Below are 21,297 nucleotides of genomic sequence, written 5' to 3' on the forward strand. Positions count from 1 at the left end.
TTTTTTTTTTTTTTTTTTTTTTTTTTTTTTTTTTTTTTTTTACTGATCTAATAAATGCTTACCAATTTTTAAGCAATGTCATTTGGAATTTGCTTCTGTATGTTGGTGATATTCATGGATTTACTCATTGATTTGTGGTCGGGAAGGAGAGCAAGTGTGCTCTGAAGGCATTTACTAAAGGCTCCTCACAACACCACTGGGGGAGTCTCCTGTCCTGCCTCGCGGCCTAGCCAAGGCTCCCAGCCATTCTACAGTCCACTGCTCCTTATCCACACGTAATTAAGGTCCACTGTGTTTCTCAAGACTGTGACCCTGACGCCATAGAGACCAGATGGAGCATGACCTGGCCCCCAGTCGTTGAGCTCTTGCCCCAGAAGACAAGCAGCATATAAAGTAGGGACCCCTGGCCTGCATGTGAGCTGTAGACACTTAAATGCTTATCATGAAAAGAGTTGCCAAGAATCTCAGAGCAATAACAAATTAAAGGTTGGGAGTGAGCAGGCAAGCCTGTGGCTCTCCCTCTTGAAGCCCTAAAGTTCAAACAAACAAATAAAGCTTATCAAGGGGCTAGAGAGATGGCTGAGCCATTAAGAGCACTGTTCTTCCATCACCTGGAATGCTGGTGGCTCACAATCATTTGAAATTCCAATACCAGGGATCCAATGCCATCTGTGACCACCAGGCATACCCATACACATAAAAGTGAACAATTGAAAAAAAAAAGGCTTATCTGCCTTTGGGTGGCTCGTCGCCATATTTGTCACACTCAGCAAATTTCCACACCTCAAGAAAGTTTCTTTCGATTTAGAGAAGTATGTCTATGTATGCCTCTCATTTTTTTTTAAAGATGTAATTGGCTGTACTTCTCTAAGGCTGACCTTTAACTCTAGCTTACAGTGCTGCTGAGAAGCTGCCTGAAAGCTCCAGGCCCACTTTATGGCAGCAAGTAAACACACACACACACACACACACACACACACACACACACATGCACACACACACGCACACACGCACACACACACGTGCGCACACATGCACACACACGCACACATGCACACACACAGAGGCACATATATACACACATGCATACATATATACTATAACACAGATACACATATTTCAAATTCAACCCCACAATAAGGTCTGTGGAATTCTTGAGACCAATGTGGAGTCACTGGCTTTGTCTTCTTGTCTGCCTCCCTCAGAACCAACTTGAAGAATGTTCACATAAATTGACAAACATTCAAATCTTTGAACAACACACGCACTACAGCTCCAACCTGTCCAACTTCCTCTAGCTCTTCTCTGGCTCTCAAATGAAGGTATTGCCTGGCCAAAGCCTTTCTTGCTTCTGGACATTCCTGTCAAGGATGAAATTCGAGAAGACATAAGAATAGCATTTGTGCATTCTTACCACCACTACCCCCTAGCCCTAGGTACGCACATCCAATTGTCACTAGCCAACAGTCTTTCTGTAGTCTATCACTTTGTTGCATGGACACAGCGTCCCTTGCTTTCCTCATATACCGGCCATTAGTGCACAAGAAAGTGGTACACAACAGCACATGTTTCCAGTGAGAGTCCTATCCCCTTTCCTCAACAGCACAGCACAAAACAGAGCTGCTGTCTAAATGAGGGCCATTCATTCTGGTACAGGAGCCAAGACTTTGTAGAAAGCATTCATTCTGCCCAAGGCTCTCAGGACAGAATGTAAGCCGCTGGCTCTGATGTCTGTAAAGACTTTACCCAAGTCCTCTCAGTTAAGCCGCCTCCCTCCCTGGGGCCTTATGGTGGAGTCAGCAGGATTGGCAAATGCTTGCTTGATGCTGACCCATCCAGCTGCCCTAGGCTGGTCCAGGGCCCTTTGGGTCTTTGATTTCCATGAGCTCTGCAAGCTGTCTTTTCTTTCTGGGCTGAATGGGCAGGGCTGATGCTGAGGAGAGCTTCAACTCACTTGTATTAGCAACTGGCACCTGGAAAGGGTAAAAAGGGAGGAGGCTGCCCGGACCACCCACAGGCTCCTGCTTCTGAGTGCACACAGGATGGGGCCTTACTTGAGCGGCTCCCTTCTTCCTGTCAGGGTATAGATTTTTCCCCAAGCCTCTCTCTGCACTGGGTCCATTTCCAAGATGACCCAGTGATCCCTCCGGGAGCTCCCTTTGTTTCTCGAGCCCAGCAGTTCTCCCCAAGAGGATGCCAAGATGAACAGCTCTCACAACTGGCCACCGGAACCACAGTCCGCACTCATCTTTCCACAGAGACTTGGCCAACATGTTAGCTGGGGTGCACTGCATATGGGATAATGCCTAGCAATTTTTTGCCCATTTGTCGTGACTCATGTAGATTAGTTCCAAAGCTATTAAAAAATAAATGATCTCCCCTTGGCGAAGCTCTGAAGCCAACACAACTTATTAATTAACACAGTTGCTGACTCTCGAGACTCATCACGCCGGAGCTGCTGTGATCATCTGATTTCCCGTATAATTGCCAGAGCTCTGCAAGTCTGAGCCACAGCAAAATCATCAGACTGAAGCACACAAAAGGCCTTGGCTAGTTTGACCCAATGAAAGGAGAGTTATGCCATCTACTTGCTACCAGCGCCCCCTGGTGGTTGGGCTGTATTTGCAGAATGGTTCTCTGGGAGGAAAGCTTCCATGGAAAGAAAGAGAGACTTTGTATCCAACACTTCAGCTGCAACGCCAGGAGGATAACATGGAGGAAAGCTTAGACAGGAGGCAGGCACCAGGTTCAGTGGGGTGGTAGTTATTCAGGGAGGCTGAAGCAGGGGAAATCGCACCAGTTCAGGAGCCTGAACCAGCCTGTACTACATAACAATAACATTTTTTTCCTTTTCTTTTATGTGCACAGTGTTTTGCCTGCCTGTGTTTCTGTGTACCATATGAATCCAGTGCCTGCAGAGGCTAGGATAGGGTATTGGATCCCCTAGGACAGTGGTAGATGGTAGTGAGCTGCCATGCAGGTGATGGGAATCGAACCGGGGTCCTCTGGAAAAGCAGCAAGTGTTCTTAACCATGAGCCCTCTCCCCCCAATAACAACAAAAAAATGTAAAGAGATGCCACCACTCCCTACCCACCCTTTCCTGTACAGCATGAGGGGATGCCACCACTCCCTACCCACCCTTTCCTGTACAGCATGAGGGGATGCTTCACTGGTAACCAAAATGCCCCACCAATGCCATCATCACTTGTTAAGGACACTGTAGGCTAGGCACGGTGCTGACACCTTACATATCTTTGCAACAATCCAGTTCTTCAAATAAAGGAACTGAGACTGGTGAGCACGAAGAGGGTTCACACGGCCACAAAGCGACATAGCTAAGAGCTTTGAGAACTCACTTGGGCTCTGGGACCACAGGACCACCAGGAGCAAACTAGGCATGGAGCTTGCTTCTACTCCCTGAGGCTGTCCCTCTCCAGCATCATGACCCACTGACACTGCCGTCCATCGTCAGGACCCTCAGCCACCACTGTCCTGCTTAGCTCTGAACAACTCTCCACCTGCAGCCAGAGGAGACAAGGCCAAGACTGCAGCTGTCCCCTTCTGGGAGGGCCGTTGTGGTGCATGGCTTGCTGCTGGCTCCTCTAGCATCATCTTGAGACATCACCACGCATCCCACCCTTCTCTGTTCCTGCCTCCCTGGCTAGTCCCTAACTCTGCAGATGGCCATGCTGGCTCCTCTCCAACACCGGTCCCAACCCACCTCTTCCAGGATAGGATCGCACACCACTTCCTCCAAACAGGCTCCCCTGACCTCAGCTGTTGCTGAAGCACCAATCCTAGTGCACCCTTCACTAGCACAAGGCACCAGTAGCATCGTTCGAGGCTCCCCGTGGCTTGTGTGTGGGTGACTTGTGTGCCGCCTCACAGTTGGAGGGAGGTCCCTGGAAGCTGCCAGTAGGATCTGTTTTCCTTTGACTATCTCAGCACAGAATGATGTGCAGTAAATATTGATTATATATATTAACTGATTCCTGGCATGTAACTTGGTGGTGGAATGTTTGAATGAGAATGTCTCCATAGTCTAAGTATTTGAACTTTTGGTCCTCAGTTGGTGGTGCTGTTTGGGGATGGAGGGATGGCTGCCTTGCTTCTGGAAATGCCTGCGGTTGAGGATGTGACCTCACAGCTTCCCACTCCTTCATTTGCTGCCATGCCTCTTGCTATGATGGCCTCTTATCCCTCTGGAGCCATAAGCCAAGATTAACTTTCTCTTATACAACCTGCTATTGGTCATGAGTTTGTTTGTTTGTCTGGTTGACTGGTTTGTTGGCTCATTAGTTGGTTTTGAGGCTTTCAGTTTATTGTTTGTTTTTTCAAGACAGTTTTCCTGTGTAGCCCTGGATGTCCTGGAACTCATTCTGTAGACCAGGCTGGTCTCAAACTCAGAGATCTGCCTATCTCTGCCTCCCAAGTGATGAGATTAAAGGCATGTGCCACCACTGTTTGGCTTGGTCATGGTGTTTTACCACTTGTATTATATAAATATGGACTGACTTCACATCTATGAAACTCTATAATATTTAGCAGGAAATCAAGTTTTCCCGATTGGGAACAAGCACACAGCACTGAGCTGAGTGAGTTGCTGGCTGCTCACCTCACAGGGCTCCAGATGCAGTATTAATGTGCAGTAAAAGTGCAAAGCCAAACAGGACCTCAGAGAGCTGCTCTCAGTCAAACGGGTGGATTCTAGATGCTCCGGAAAGAACAGATGTCAATGTGTGGGACACTGAAGAACAGTGTGAGAGGAGGTGTCCTATGAGCCGTTAGCATGTACTCCTGCCACTAGAGGCATTTCGGGGTGGCCGCTGTATCACGCATGCCACAGTAGGGGGCAGAGAGGAGAGAGGCTATGTCTACACTCAGTGTTCTGACCTGTGAACATCTGAATGATTAGTGGCCCAACATTCCCTTTAAAAAAGCGAGCCTGAGATGACCACCAGTCTGGCGCCACAGGGCACTGAACAGAGAGCTACCTTGAGCTAGTCCAGTTCCATGCAGGCCATACAAGAAAGGGTGGGACAAGGAGAGGGGGTGAGGGAAGAACGGGGGTACAACATTATGACCATGATGACAACTAGAACCTCTGCCTGGAACCATGGGCCCCAAGTGGGAGTGGGTCTGAGACAGAGGATTCTCACATGGAACCATTCAGGAGGTCCTGAGTGAGGAGCAAGCCTGTGAAGACCACCAGACTGACGCCATGGGGCCTGGACAGGTAGCTAGCCAGAGATGACCAGCTGCCCGGCACCCTGCAGGTCTGTTGGCAGGGCAGATCATGCCTGAGATGACCCCTGCCCAGTGCCATAATGCACAAGCAGGACATAGCACTCCTGAGACCACTCCTGAGACGACCCGACACTCAGAGACCCCGAGTGCCACAAAGAGGAGCAAGAACATGGTGGAGAAATGGAAGAGAAAGAGAAACAGAAGGATGTGGGCACAGTGAAGAGAGGCAGAACTACAGACTCAAGGGCGGTGAGGAACAGCCTGATGTGAGGAGCCGGTGATGCCACCTGGTGGGGCTCTGACCTGTGCTGCCACTGGGGCCATGTCTGCGTCCCAGGTCCCACAGCAGCAGGAGTCTGTTACCACCAAAGGCCAGGCCAATGTCCCTGGTCTGGGTTGCTGCCTGGAGACAAGTTAGTGTCTGAAGACTGAGCAGAGCTGGCTCCACCCCTCACCTGGATATCACAGGAGAGCTGGCCCTGCCCCTAGCCAGCTGCAGTGCTCCTGAGAGGGACCCTGTCTCTCACCTGGGCAGCACAGTGGGGTAGCACAGTAGAGCACACACTAGCAGTGAGTGGCAGAAGCCATCCTATAACCTCTGGGAATGAGTGTTTTGTACATGGAGCTCCCTTTGGAGATTCCTACCCACCTAGCGAGGACCTGTAGAGGTGTTACTGCAGACCCTGGGCTGATCCCAGGCAGTGCATGGGCTTTGAGCCTTCCAGCTTTCACTGTACTTATTCTTATGGTACTTCTTAGTTTTGCTTTTGTCAGTTGTGATTGAGGCTGAGTTTACTGGGAACAAAAACCTCTTCGATGGACGAGTCTTTGATAGTTTTTCTAAAGTTTCTACAAGTTTCTTCGTAATCTACCACAAAAACCGGTTCCTCTGGTTGCTCCTGGATGCCTGTGCAGTCATTTTGAGTAAGCAGAAGGAACTCACTATGGTTAATAGTTCTTGCTTACTTGACTGTTCTAAAAGAGAGATAGCTATATTCCAAGACCTCAGGAGATAGTTTCTTAAAAGATGACATTAAGAACTTATAGAACATATAAGAAAGAAAGAAATGGCATAAAAGGTCAGACTTTCCTCCAGTGCCAGAAAATCAACACAAGAATCTAAATCTCCCATTCCCCTTGGAGGTAAAGTACAAGTAGAAACTGCTAGGAAGAATAGGAACTTATGCCCAGCAGTTAATAATTAGGAATTTGTCTTAGGGTTTTACTGCTGTGAACAGACACCATGACCAAGGCAACTCTTATAAAGGACATTTAGTTGGGACTTGTTTACAGGTTCAGAGGTTCAGTCCATTATCATCAAGGTGGGAGCATGGCAGCATCTAGGCAGGCCTGGTGTAGGAGGAACTAAGAGTTCTACATCTTCATCTGAAGGCTGCTAGTGGAAGACTGACTTCCGGGCACGTAGGACGAGAGTAATAAAGCCCACACCCATAGTGACACACCTACTCCAATAAACCACACCTCCTCACTCCCTGGGGCAAGCATGTTCAAACCATCACTGAATTAATCATTACCGTTCTGAGAATGCATAAAGAATAGGACCACAACTGCCATTCACGTAAAAGTGACACATAGTGATACACATCCATACAAGTTAGACCCACGCCTGAAAAATGTTATTCTACGTAGGATATCATACTCCCTACTGACTATAAAAATATAAAACTTCATACTGTTAAAGACTAACCATGGAGCTTGAATATCATTTCCATAACCACCTGTCTGCTGCTGGCCTGGGCACGGTATGAGTGGGATGTGCCAGGATAAATATAACCACTCGGCTTGCAATATAACATCCATGCTTAGACAGGAAATAAAGGTTAATTGATGTTTAGATATGGGGCGTAGGTCAATTAATGATGACATGGGATTAGGGAAGAGGAAAAGAAACCAAAATGAGTAAATGTTAATGATTCTTGGAAAATGATTAAAGAGAGATTAACTGAAACTGCTCATGCTTGATTGTTCTGAACCTTGTATAAATAAAGATGGCATGAGCAACTCAGGGCCGTCTATTTGAAAGACAACTAGTGGTCAGACTCTTCATTTCTGTCAGCTCCACATATCCGTCTTATGGCCCAGAACCCCACTGGTGCTGGATCGTGGCAGGCAGAGGCACAGGCGAGTCAGTTCCACGGGAGTGAGTGGGGGAGAGCTGGCCTCACTTATCTACCATGCAGTGAGGAAAGATCCCCTCACCCCTTGCCACCTATGGCAGGCAGCAATGCTGGCCGAGGTCATTAGAGCGGGAGAGCTGGCCCTGTCCCTCACCTCCTGCAGCACCTGGGAGAGCAGACCCTGAACCTTGTCTAGGCAGCACAGTAGAGCTGACCTTTGTGGTAGGGGCAGGGCTGAGCTGGCCCAAGGGTGTGGGTATTGGGGAGCTGGCCCTCTGAACATCACGTGTCCTCCATGTGCCTTGCCTCAGCACACGTCTTGCCTTAGCACGTTCATCCAATGAGTCTGAGTCTGTGGAAGCAGCAAGAAACTGCAGCACACCACCAGAAGGTTTTTGGTGCATTTCTTTTATCTATGGAGTCCCAACAAATGCAGTTCAACTACGTAATGTAAGGCGGTCCAACCCATGTGTATCATATCAAAGAATCCTTCATCACATGTCCATGTGTCTCAGTGAAATGTTCCTTCACATGTTTGCTCCTGCAAAAGACCATCCAACTGACTTTCCAAAGAACCCATAAGTTTCTACTTCACTTAACTGCTGAGCCATTACTCCAGGCCAGCAAATCCACTCTTGTTATATAAAAAGGCTACTGAGTTTCTTATATTGCTTTTGTACATGGCTGCTTTGCAGAAAGTGTTTATCAGGCCTAAGGCTGTTCTGGTGGGATTTTTTGAGGGTCTTTTAAGCATAGGGCTATGTCATCTTTTCTCATTTGCATCTGTTTTCTTCCTCTTGTCTTACTGCTCTAGCTAAGACTCAGAACACTGGGTCTCAATGTTGAGAGGGTTTTCTTGTCTCATTTTTTTTAAAGATTTATTTATTTATTATGTATACAGTGTTCTGCCTGCATGTATCTTGCAAGCCAGAAGAGGGTACCAGATCTCATTACAGATGGTTGTGAGCCACCATGTGGTTGCTGGGAATTGAACTCAGGACCTCCGGAAGAGCAGACGGTGCTCTTAACCTCTGAGTCCTCTCTCCAGCCCTCTTTTCTCATTCTTGAGTTTAGGAAAAGTTGATTTTTCTCCATTAGTGGCATTGGCTAAACATGTATCATAGTCTTGTTCCTTCTATTCCTTGTTTCTTTAAGAATTTTATTAGGAGCTGTGTTAGACTTTCCTGGATCTCTTGAGATGATCTGTGATTTCTGTTTTTAGGTTTTTGTTTTGGAGACAGGTCTTTCTAAATATCTCAGGCTGGCACTGAACTTGTTCCTGCCACAGCTGGTGTAAGGATTCCAGGTGCACACCCATTGGCTGGCTCATACTTTGCCTTCTTATGTACACATTCCTAATGGAAAGATTTTACATGACCAGTCAGATCTGGGAGCAAATGGCTCATCGGCACACCAGCCATTCACCTTTAGACAAAATGTGCTCTCTGAATATAGCCAGAAATCTAGGGCAAGGGTCCTGGCCAGCAGGCTGGACTCCACTACTGTTCTGACATGCTAGCTAAAGGAGCCTCAGAAGCAGAGGAAAGGGAACTGAGTCAACACGGCCTTGCTGGGAAGCACAGATGAAGGGGTCCAGTGGCCATGTGTCTGTCTTCTGGGCAGACATGATCTCTAGGTTCAATGCAAGAAGAATCATGTTGGGAGCAGGAGCTGTGCATATGAGTCCTGGCCAGTGTGCTGCCTGGCTGAGCATTCTCAATGCTCAGAACCCACCTAAAAACCAGGTGCAGTAGCACACCTCAATAATTCCAGTGTTTCTGCGTCAAGATAGAAGAAACACACAAATCTGTGGTGGCTTATAAGCCAGTTAGCTTGGACTATGCAGCAGCAAGGGACAAAGAGTGATTCTGCTTAAACAGGATGGGAAGCAGACACATGTACACACATACATGCACACATACACATGCACATACACACATGCACACACAGGCACACACAGGCACCATTGCAAAATACATATTTTGTTATTTGGGAAAGCCTGCATTCAACACTTACCCAGGGTTGGGTTGCTGTGAGAGGGATGACTCTGTCTACGCCTCCCCAGGTCTCAGGCACTGCCAATAGATACTTAAAATCTAAAACCACTCTGGGAGACAGATCAGCAGGTTCTTAAAAGTTTGAAACATGTATCTGTTCTGTGATCCAACCATCTGACTCCTAGGTACACTACCCCAAAGAAGAGACAGTAAAAATCCACACAGTGAACTGAACATGTGTGCTCACATGAGCTTCTTTGTCTTGGGCAAACACAGAAACCCACTCAACGTCCATCAATAAACGATGGCTAACTTGGCACACTGCTTAGTAATAGAGGCAACAAGCTAGAGATACAAAGACAAAAATAAATGTCTAAACTGGGTGAGAGACGCCAGTTACAGAGTGCGTGCTGTGCACTTCGATTTGTAGTAAGTTCTAGGGCTGGAGAGATGCCTCAGAGAGTAAGGCGCTTGCCGCCAAGCCTGACAACTACAGCGTGAGCCCCAGGATCTACACAGAAGGAGGAGAGAACATACAAGCTGTCCTTTGACCTTTATGTGTGCAGAGTGTATGACAACACATGTAAACACACAATAAATAATATAATCAAAATCAAAGGGAATAATTTCTAGAGAGTGCAAGCTAGCCATTGTGCCAGAAGTTTTGTTGTCATCTGAGGAGACAGGAGAGCCTGGGGAGGAATTTAAAAGGGTAGAGGAGATTTGGAGACTGAGACACGTACATTATCAAAGGACCATGGTGATTATTTTCAGGTTATTTTATATATGTTGGCCAAAACTTACTAAGCTGCCTGCTTTAAATATAAGCAGTTTGTTGCCAGTCAGCCACACCTCAATAAAGAGTTTTTCAAAGAGTTTTATTGAAGACAAAGAAAGAATAAAGAATACACGTCCCCACACCGTTTTCCAGCTCACTCTGCTGGACTGAATACACAGCACAGCATTACAAGGGGCCAGTCCCTGAGAAACATCACTCTGGCTAGTTGAAATCTGCAGTAAGGGTGCTGGAGGCATTCTGACAGGATTCAATTAGTGAGTGACTTCTCCAGATCTTGCCAGCAGGAGGATGCAAGGAGCTCAACAGCTAATAAAATTCCAACACTTGCTCAGTTCCCCACCTCCCTGAGGTTCAGTGCTACAAAACAGCTCCTATCCAAGAGCACAGGAGAGGCACCTGTGCTCAGGGGAGGCTGCATTTCTATGATCCGGTTACAGCCGGGAGAGCTCCAGGACCTTCTGCTGAACCTGGATGACCTCCACCAAACAACAAACCAAGCAAACATTTCTGGGTCTCACCTTTCACCATAACCTTGCCTAGGGTGTGTCAGGGGTGGGAGGGCATGCATAATCTCCAAAGTGCGTGTGAAGGCTGGTTCCTGCTGTATTTCCTGGGCACCTGCTAGGCCCCAGGCCCTGCATCCATCCACACTGAGCCAAACAGGTGGCCACAGAGAGACGCTAATTATCTTCTTGAATGCAAGCTGGGCTTGAAGGACAGATGTTAACCAAATACCAACAACCTGCCAACAGTGATCAAATACAGACTTTCTTCCTCCTTGGGCACAGCTTCCCTTCTGTGGGTGACCTGGACCATAAGACTCGCCAAAGCAGTGGTCCCTTGCTGACATGAACATGGAACCCAGAACCATCTATGGTCAGTCTAAGAACCTGGGCACAGGGAAAGGACATGGGGTAACATCTTTATGAGTCTCCTTCCTAACAAACAGCCTGACCCCCTGGCACTTCAATCCACTTCTGGGCAGATGTTCATGGAGAAACCAAGTCAGTGGACTCTAGAAAGTACAGGCTGCTCTGGAGAGATGGCACATGCTCCTGGACTGGCTTCCTGTCAGAGGCTCCCAGGCTTCTGCTCTGACCTCTCTGCAGCACAACACAGGACAGGACCTGAGCCAGAGGGCAAATGACTCAGGCTAACGCCACTGTGTTAACTAAGAGTAGAAATGACTGCCTTGAGAATCAGAATAGAAAATAGGATGGTGGGGTTCATGGGGCTGGTGCTTCTCATTAGAGTCCCCTGTACCCTACTTCTTCCTATATACAGGAAAAAGGGCTAAAACTGCGTGTGTGTCTGTGCATGTGTGTCTATATATACATGTCTGTGTGTGTGTGTGTGTCTATGTCTATACATACATGCATGTGTGTGTGTGCATGTGCACACTCAAATCCATGTAATTGAAGGTGCATGTGGAGGCCAGAGGACAACATCAGGTGTCATTCCTCAGAGTCATTCACCTGTTTTTTTTTTTGTTTGTTTGTTTGTTTGTTTTTTGAGACAGGGTCTGCCATTAACCTGGAACTCTCTGATGAGGGTAGGCTATCTGGCCAGGGAGCCTCTGGGATCTACCTGTCTCTCTGTCTGAGAGAGATGGGATTACAAAGGCATCTTATCATGTCTGCCTTTAAAAAAAAAAAACAAAAGTAAGTTCTGGGGACCAAGGTCAGATGATTGTCTATGCTAGCTCCCCAGACTGGGCTAAATACTTATGAATTAAAATCAATACCTAGTGTTTACCTTAGGGGGTGCTTGAAATAGGAATCCTGTCAGAACAGGAGACACCAGAAGTTAGATCCACAAATGCCAAAAAGATTCAACTTAGAAAGCAAAGGATCAGTGGGTCGACACATAAAAATGAGATCCTGGAGCTCTGACCTTGACCCCGTCTCAGTAGTAGATGTTGATGACCACGCTAGGGGCAGAGAGAGACTCACTGCGGATCCCAGAGCAGCTTTGCCCTGGGTACACAATGTTTCCACAGGACCCACTAGTGGAGTCCTGGGAGGGGGCAGTACTATGAGTCAGACCTCTACCTCTGCAAGTGCTCCACCACTGAGCGGTATATCCCCAGCCCTAGAGTCAGGCCGCTGGCTAGTCAGTGCGATTCACTCCGTGGGGACCACGCTGCAGTACGCTCAGGGGAAGCAGAGGCATTGGGCATACAACAGACACTGGGTGATGTCAAGCAACAGCCTAGAAAGAAGCTCTCTTGGAGTAGGACCTTTGAAGGACTGAACACTCCACCGAGCAACTATTCAATTAGGCAGCTACTCAGTTCGCAGGTGGCCACAGCTGAGTGTGGAGGTATATACCTATCATCTCAGTGCTGGAGAGGCAGGAGCAGGAAGACCACGAGTTCAAGGCCAGCCTACAGTAGGTAGAGTTTGTCAAAACAAACAAACAAAACAAAGCAAAAGACAACAGACATATGTGCTGGCTAGGTGTTTTGTTTGGTCGTTTGTTTTAGTTTTTTTCAACTTGACACAGCTAAAAACACAGGAGAAGAAGGGATTTGGATTGAGAAAATGCCCTCCACCATACTGTCCTGAAGACAAGCCTATCTGCATTCCTTCAGGATTGGTGTGGAAAGGCTCTGCCCACTGTGGGCAGCACTGCCCACGGATAGCTCTAAGGAGGCAAACAGAGCGAGTCAGTAACTGTGTTCCTCTATGGTCTCTGTTCCAGGTCCTGCCATGGCTTCCCTCAGTGATGGAGTGAGGCCTGAGAGCTGGAAGATGAACTAAACCCTCTCCTCCCTCAGCTGCTTTTGGTCACGGTGTTTTATCACAGCACTAGAAACAGACAAATGGACCCAGTTGGGGGTTGCTCTGTATGGAATGAGAACTGGCTGGCACACATGAATGCACTATGGAAAGGAAAGGTGACATTAAAGCAACCCTGAGGGACTGGAGAGGTGGCTCGGTGACCAAGAGCTGCTCTTGCAAAGAGCCAGAGCTCACCTCCCAGCAGGTGGCTCATGATTGCCTGTAGTTGCAGGGAGGCAGGAAGGCCACCCTTCCGATGCTCAGTGGATGTCATCTTGCTGGCAGTATGCAGGTGATCCAGTGTGTGCATGTACACAGGGCCACATGACAGTCTGTCCTGAGGAGGCTCAACGTGAGACCTTGCTGTCCAGGCTATGCTGCCTATTGGCCTGCTTCTTGTCTCTCAGTTGGACTAAGGAACCCTATAGGTGTGTGACAAAGTACACACCAAACATCTGGGTTTCTATGCTGGTGAGGGCCTGTGCAGACACACAACCTCGGGCCTTTTCATCTAAGGGAAACCGGCCCTACAATGTCCTGTGCCCTGAAGAGTGAGTCAAAACTACAGGGTCAGGTACAAATCCAGGTGGAGGCCTGGAGGTATCACAGCACCCAGCCTGTGTAGGCTTCCTGTAGTGTGATTGGTTGCTACAATCTAAACATCTCCATCAGAATTTAGTGTCTGTTGTGAGCTGTTAAGAGGGTCAAAAAGTAACCTGCCTGGGGTTGGGGATGCCTGAGAGGCGATTAGGATTAAATAAGGCTGGAAGCATGGGTGCAGTGCAACTGGACGGTATTAGACTTATTTTTCTTTCGTTACTGTGGTTTTGCTTTTTTGAGAGAGGACCTTACTATGTAGTCCAGCTTAGCCTCAAACTTACATCAATCCTCCTGCCTCAGTTTCTTGAGCTCTAGGATTAGAAGTGTATGCCATTATGTCTGGTTGGGGAAAGCAGCTTTGTGAGAAACCATGGAGTTCATTTTGGCACACACAGGCATGCAGGGATAGATGACTCCCCTCTTCCTCGGTGTGTGTCAGGAGCATGTTTGGGTGCAATGCCGCCATGTTCCCTTCCCCCTCCCTCACCATCCCCCTCTTCCCTGTGTCTGGCTGATGCCTGCTTTGTCAACTGTGTCAAGCACTTCAGGGATACGAGCTAGCCATCTTGAGTCAACTGGCATAGACCTGGAGATACAGACCAGTCTTCTCACTCTTGGATTTACCTCAGCATTGCTTACCTGCAAAAGTAGTACAGGAAACAAAGTGCTATTTGATGAGAAGGGTAAGGGATGGCTGTTGGGAGAGATTGCCACTCTCAGGTCTTATCATTCTTGGGACATTTTGTCACTACACAGTGCTAAGACCTACTGTGGAGGCGGCCCGAAGGATCATTTGGTTGTAGGGATTTTTTAAAAAAGATTTATATTTATTTTATGTTTATGAATATTTTTTCATCATTGAAAGCCATACAATAGATGGGGGAGGGGCCCATGGCTTACACTTCCAGGTCAGAAGTACTTTGTCTCCTCCTACTGTTACTTCCAGTCAGGAAGGTCTCCCTGAACATCCGGAATGAATTCATGCTTACAGACATGTGCCTGTGTGGTCTCACTGTTAAATCACACAATCCAGTCCCGGAGTCTGTTTTGTGCCAATCAATCCACGTGCTAATCCAGCACAGCTTTCAAGGTTATGTCTCTCCTCTACACTATGATTTACCTAAATATTTATTTTAAAGTATGTTCTTAAGGCAGCCTAACCTCTAGTTAGAAAAGACTGTAGCTGTGGACACAGTTCTCATTAGCTGGCTACCACAGGAAGTTAATTTACTTTGTGTACCAGAGTACAGGATGTTCACAGATAGGCCTTTAGTGTGATAAAGATTTCTGCCGGTCGAAAACAGCAGTTTTAGGTGAGCATCGAATGCCGGATGCTAATCATCATAAATGAAAGGAATCACGGTTTTGTTAACTAAAATAGCGGTGCTATGTGATTCAAAGGAGGAGGAGGAGAGAGAGGGAAGAGGGGAGGGAGGATCTGGATGTCTGTCTTGCTCTGAGCCACCTTGGGACTCTAAAGAAAGTTCTGGCCAGCAAGAAGCTCTAAGCAGGTGCAGGTGGCTGATCTTGACCCTAAAACCTTCAGCACAGGAAACAGAGCAAACTTTCACTCTTTGCAAATCAGTTCCCATACTCCATTACAACAGAAAGGGACTAAGATGATGGGTGAATGGAACAGAGTTGGTTGCATTTACCACCAAATGACCCGATCCACCACTTGCTACCTAAGTCTTGGCCTTGATTTCTAAAGCTAATTCCAAACAAAGGAAAATGCTCTGTACTGATGCTTCTTTATTATTTGTTGCAAGAACTCATTTTTTGAGACAGATGTTTGTCCTGGCTAACCTTAAATGTCAATTTGATCTAGCCTAGAGTCATCTGAGAAAAGAAGCCTCAATTGAGACTGCCTAGATCACATTGGGCTTTTGGTTATGTCTGTGGGAGACTGTCTTGACTTTTAATTGATGTAGAAAGGCCCTGTCCACTGTGGGTGGCACCATCCCTAGGCAGATGAGCCTGGGCTAGTTAAGAAGGCTAGCTTATAAATGGACAAAAAGCAGCAGTGTTCTATGGCCCCTGCTTTGAGTTCCTGCCCTGATTTCCTTCAGTGATGAACTGTGACATGGAAATGCTGGCTAAATAAGCCCTTTCAGAGTATTTTATCACATCAAGGAAGGAAATTAGAAAAATATCTATCATCCGAGACCACCAAACACCAAACAAAGGATGCTGCCTAAGTAGGCAGACTGAGGAGACCAAGCCAACAGCACCCTTAGTAGAAGGTGGCCTTCCAAAGAAAGGCAACAGCTCGTTCCTGCCTGAAGCTCTATGCTTCCCCTGTCAATGTGTCTGACTTAGTCATGGGTGCAAAAGGGCAGCTACTGTGCTGTACACCTAAAGCCTGGGAGTGGCTTTGGGGATCTTCCGAACACCCTGCTCATGTCTCTGAACAGTTGCTTCCCAGAATGCTTTTCCACACTATAGCTACAGCACCCATTTGCCAGCTAGGCTTGTCTTCTTCTAAAACTGGATCTGAGCTCACAGTTCCCTGACTGGCTGAGCTGGGAAAGGAGCCACTTGGAATCTCCAGGCTCAGGAAGTAGCTGCCTGCCTTATGCTCTCGCTCCTGAGGATGGCAGTGAAGAGCTACTGGTAGGTTGGAGGTGGTCAGGAACCAAGAGAAAGGGCAGGGTTTGACACTCCTTCACGACACACTCAGGAACCCCTCAGGCACAATCCTGTTCCATTTTGGCCACATCTGCTCAGATCAAAGCTGGAAACCTGCTTGGAGTGGTTCTGCCACTTGTTGTGGATAAATCTGAAACTGGGCACAATAGTCAAAAGCCTAGGTGCAGCCAAGGTCAGCTGGACCACCCTGTACAGCAAAGCTGTGGCAGAACAAAGAAGCCAGTCTGCAGAAGTCTGCAGAGGGCAAAGACACAGAGGGAGCTGGGAGAGACCAGAAATGAAAGTGGAATTAAGGACCACTGTCCGTACTATCCTCCGGGGACATTCTCCCTGCACTGTGCACTGCATCTCTGGTCTTTAAAGCAGGCTGCCTGGGATATTGCTCCCCAACGTGAATGGGCCCTGTATAGAAACACACACACACACACACACACACACACACACATGCACATGCACACACATACATGGACATATGCAAACATCTCTCTCTCTGAAGCCATTTCCAATCGTCTGTCTCACATCTGTGTTAGACCACCGCACATCTCACGGGGATCTATGGTCAGCTGAGGAGCTCAGGACAGTGGGGACCATGACTGAGTTTCCCAGCTGCTCCTTGTGGCCCTCTCTCACTTGGTAGTTTTGTGTTGTTCTGTCTTACTGTCCCTCTTGTTGCTATTTGCCCTAGAAGCCACATTGAGATATAGATGTTTTTCTTGGTTTCCCATTGGTGGAAAAGACAACTGAGGCTTAATGCGCTGAGGACCTTGTCTAAAGTCTCGTAGAAACTCAAGGGTAAAGTCAGGATCCAAAATTTTACACTTTTTAGTTAGACCACACCTGTTCGAAACATTAGGCAATGAGACTCTGTACCAGCTTTGATCTGTGTAGATAGCAGCCCTGACCTTCGGGAGTGTATCACTAACCCAAGCAGAAATAGACGAATTGGACACAGAGGGCACCAGGAAAGGGCTGCAGCCCAAGCGTCACTCACCTCAGGCGAAGGTCAAGTGTGCCAGTCTGGTATATAATGACAACAATACACGGGTCTGTCCGACTTGCTAATTCCAAAGGCCCGCTACAAGGAAGTCATTAGTAATCAAGGCAGCTGCCGGTCAGGAAAACGATGCTCACGTCACTGTTGTGGTGAGAAGGTCCCTCCTAGGCAGTGGCTTCCGTTACACTCCGCTTCTTCTACATGCATTGCCAACTTTAAAACTCCCCACAATGCCTGTTTCTATCCTCCGCTGGGCTCAGCGGAGGCCCTGAGAGGAGGGCCCAGGTCAGAATGCCTGCTCCCTGCCAAGCATGCTGGGAAAAGCCAACTAGGTTTCTGAGGACAGACTGTCCCCACCTTTGATGCACTGGATCTATTTGAGCTCTGCTTGCCCTGAGCCTCTCAGCCGGCACTGATTTATACAGGCCCCTCAGCAGTCTGTACAGGTCATAGGGTCGTATCTAAACCAACCCATTCGCCTCCCTACATATTGGAAGGTACTCTGTGTTGCTTTGGGTCAGCAGCTCCCCTACTCAGCCACAGCCCCATCAAGTTCTCCCCAGCCATCAAGGCTAAGCCCTCAGAAGACTGTGCCTGAGGCCTCCTTCTCTGGAAAGAGCCAAAATCTTCCCAGAAAGATTTCTTAACTTCCCTTATGATGCCCTGGGACTCCTCAGAAGCCATCTTCTCTGCTGGAAGCCAACACTGGGTCCTTTCTGAATCCCGGGTTGTACCTCCTTTACACACTGCGGGACTCAGGAAAAAGCTTGGCTCCTTTAAGCAAACCCCCTTCCAGTGTAGATTCTATAGATATGGGTGTCGTGTTTTGATTAAAAAAAACAAAACCAAATCCTTCTCCTTTAAAGTTACATGGATGAGTTGGGCCTAGTGGCATAGGCCTGAAATCCTGGCTACTTTAGGGGTGAACCCGAAGGACAGCAAGTTCAAAGCCAACCTGGTCAACAACGTAAAATCTTGTCTCAAAATGTAGAGGTAGAGGGGCTTGCCTAGTATGTATAAGGCATTAGGTACAATCCCCAGGGATCAGGGGATGGAGTGACCGATGTGTGCCTGAACCGGTGAAAGCATCCAGACAAAACTGGCTGTGACTTCTGGACAGGTATCGTCTGTGTGATAAGTACACATAGTTTCCTCAGACTCTTCTGATCAGTTTATGTCTTAATTTTCCACGACAATTAAAGAAGAGGCTTTTAAAATCCCATGCCCGAGGTTTTACAGTCTCCTCACACCTGTAGCTTTGAGGTCAATGACAACTTCCTACAAGATGCTGCTTAAGGTCTTCCCTGCTAGGAGAATTCCAGAATCTGTTCCCAGTCCATCCTATGCTTGATTTAATCACAACCCAGAAACCGTCAGTTCTCCAGCTACAGATCCATCCCTTTCTTGGCACACATGACTCCACTCCCAGCACTCAGGAAGCTGAGATAGGATTCCAAATCTGAAGCCAGCCTGAGTTATTACACACAGCAAGTCCCAGGCCAGCATGTGCTGCTCAGCCTGCCTTTGTCTCAAAAGAAGCAAGTCCCAGGCCAGCATGTGCTGCACAGCCTGCCCTTGTGTCAAAAGAAACTGAAGGGGCTGGAGGTCTGGTTTATCAGTTATGGGTGCTGGCTGCTCTTCCGAAAGACCTCAAGTTCTAGTTCCAGCACCTACATGGAGGTTTATAACCACCTGTAACTCCATTCCTGGGAGGTCTGGTGCCCCTTCTGTCCTCTGCAGACACTGCATGCACATGGTACACAGACATGCAGTCAAAACACCCACACACATAAAAGAAGAACGAAAATAAATGGATGGAGGGAGACATCACATTTCAGAAAGCCATTTCTCCATGTACAGAAGGAGAGGTGTCATGTGTGCTAGCCACTTAGGACACAGACAAAGTTCCAGAGTGGCGTTTACAGAGCCATGCCGACCCCACACTCCCTGTGGATTCTTTCCACCTTGGCACCATCACTAACAGGAAGAAAGTTTTCCAAACCTTACCTTTTAGAGGATGTTCATCTTGGGATGGGCTGGTAGGCTGGCAGATGTTCTTTAGGGTAGGCCCCCAGGGCCACCAGCCACCCCTGCCCCAGCCCTGCCCAGCTGCCTGCCTGCTCTCTCTAGGGACAGAATCTAGGCTGGTGAGAAGACTCTGACACTAGACTATGACATCAGAATAGGCCGTGACATCAGAGTGGTGACAGGGATGCTAACACGGTGCAAGGCAGGAGAAAGGAAATCTAGAACTTGACCAGCCCCCTGGAAGTAAAGCCCCAGATAAAACGGTGGCTGGCCCTGTGCTCAAGTCTTATAGCTTTCCAGACAACCCCTCACCTTGTGAGGCTGATCTGAAGATAAACTAAAAATGATTCCAATGCACTGAGGATTATGTTATGTTGGCTATCCATTTAGACGGAAGGCAAGTGCAGGAACCATCCTCTAGTGCCCCCTTGTGTTAATGTAAGGGATAGTCTTATTTGCTAAGTGGTTTGCCTGCAGACCAGGAGGTCCAGGGCAGAGACCCCAAGATGACCAGGTATCACACTGCCCAGGACAGGTTTAAGTGCAGGCCTACAGAAAGTGACCACTGTGCTAACACTCTATATGTCAAAAATGACACGGCCATGTCAACTCATTCGAAGAATTCAATAGCATGTCTGGTGAAAGCTCGTGTTTGAATTCTACATACACAACACACAAGAAATACAATTTGTTAAATAGGACCGTGTAAGTGACTTATCAATCCAGCCACCCTACTCAGGGGAGCTTGTTAAACCAGGGTTTGCTCTTGGTCCCATGCTGGTCTGTAACTCAATAAAGGACTCCAATCTGGTCTCTAATTCTCTATTTTCCTGCCTCTACTTCCTCAAGTGTGGTATGTGCCCCAGGACCAACTTAACTTAAAAATCAAACAAGCAAGGAAATAACACAGGATGACATGTTGCTAACACTTAAGGATTTTTTTCTTCAGCTCTATTGTGTAATTTGCAAATACAGATGGTCTATTTCTCCCATTCTAGTCGGGTGCCTTTGCTACCCTTCCCTTGCTTACTGTGCTGGCTATGATGGTTAGTGAGAGGTGAGCGTGTGGGCAAGAGTGGACAGCTTTGAGTTTTCTCTGCTCATCTCCAAGAAGCACCCAGCATCCACAGTGTGAGGTTGGCTTTCTGAGGTCCCTCTTAATGCAACGGAGGTGATTCCTAGTTTACTGAGCTTACATCAGACATGGTATTGAATTCTGTCCAATGAGCTGACAGGGTTGTATCATTTTGACACGAAGAGTGTTACCAGTGCTCACTTAGACCGATCTTCAAACACTGACAGTATGTTGTACTCCTGGCACGAGTCTTGATCGTGGTCAATTGTCCTATTTATATTTTTTTCTGGACTCTGATTGCTAATACTTTGAAGATTTTTAAGAACTATGTTCATGACAGACATTGAGCTGCAGGTGTCCTGTACCATTTGTCTGGTTTTGTATCAAGGCAGCATCGTCTTTATACAATGGCCTGGAAATCTCTCTTCCCCTGTTTTTCAGAAGACAATGCGTGCACGTGGTGTTGTTTATTTTACAACTGTTTTATAGAATTTACTGGTGAAGTTACCTAGGCATGAGATAGCTGGACACAAGCTCAGGAGTTCATAAGCAATTTAATATTTTTCTGAGACAGATTTCACCGTGTAGTCCAGGCTTGCCCTGGCTGTTCATCCTCCTGCCTCAGCCTCATGAGTGCTTGGATTATAGGCATGCACCACCATGCATAGCTCCATAAAGACCTATTGGGGTCATTTTTACCAAACATGCATCTGTTCTCTCTCTCTTTCTCTCTCTCTCTCTTCTCTCACTCCCTTCCTCCCTCCTTCCCTTCCCCCTCTCTACTGGTATTTACTAGCTTAATAAAAAAAAATCCCTTCTCAGTCTTTTGGGCCAACTGCAGAGCTTTATACACTGCCTATTACTTTACTGCCAAATGGAGTTGGGGGGGGAGAGGGGGATTGAAGGAGGGAGAGAGGGAAGGAAGAATGGAGGGAGAGAGGGAAGGAGGGATGGAAGGAAGGGGAGAAGGGATGGACACAGGGAGG

The 21,297-nt window shown here is 47.5% G+C and overlaps 1 protein-coding gene and 1 non-coding gene across 2 annotated transcripts in view; one reads left to right on the forward strand and one right to left on the reverse strand.

Annotated features, from left to right (window-relative positions):
* Positions 1–21,297, reverse strand: part of Osbp2 (oxysterol binding protein 2) — a 158,680-nt gene that overhangs the window by 86,867 nt on the left and 50,516 nt on the right. The gene's annotated exons all lie outside the window — the stretch shown is intronic.
* Positions 4,798–4,928, forward strand: LOC114613111. Its single transcript, XR_003710130.1, has one exon. It is a non-coding gene; the product is annotated as a small nucleolar RNA SNORA17 (small nucleolar RNA).

Source organism: Grammomys surdaster, unplaced genomic scaffold (genome assembly GCF_004785775.1).
Source record: "Grammomys surdaster isolate TR1022 unplaced genomic scaffold, NIH_TR_1.0 126187, whole genome shotgun sequence".
NCBI classification, from domain to species: Eukaryota; Metazoa; Chordata; class Mammalia; order Rodentia; family Muridae; genus Grammomys; species Grammomys surdaster.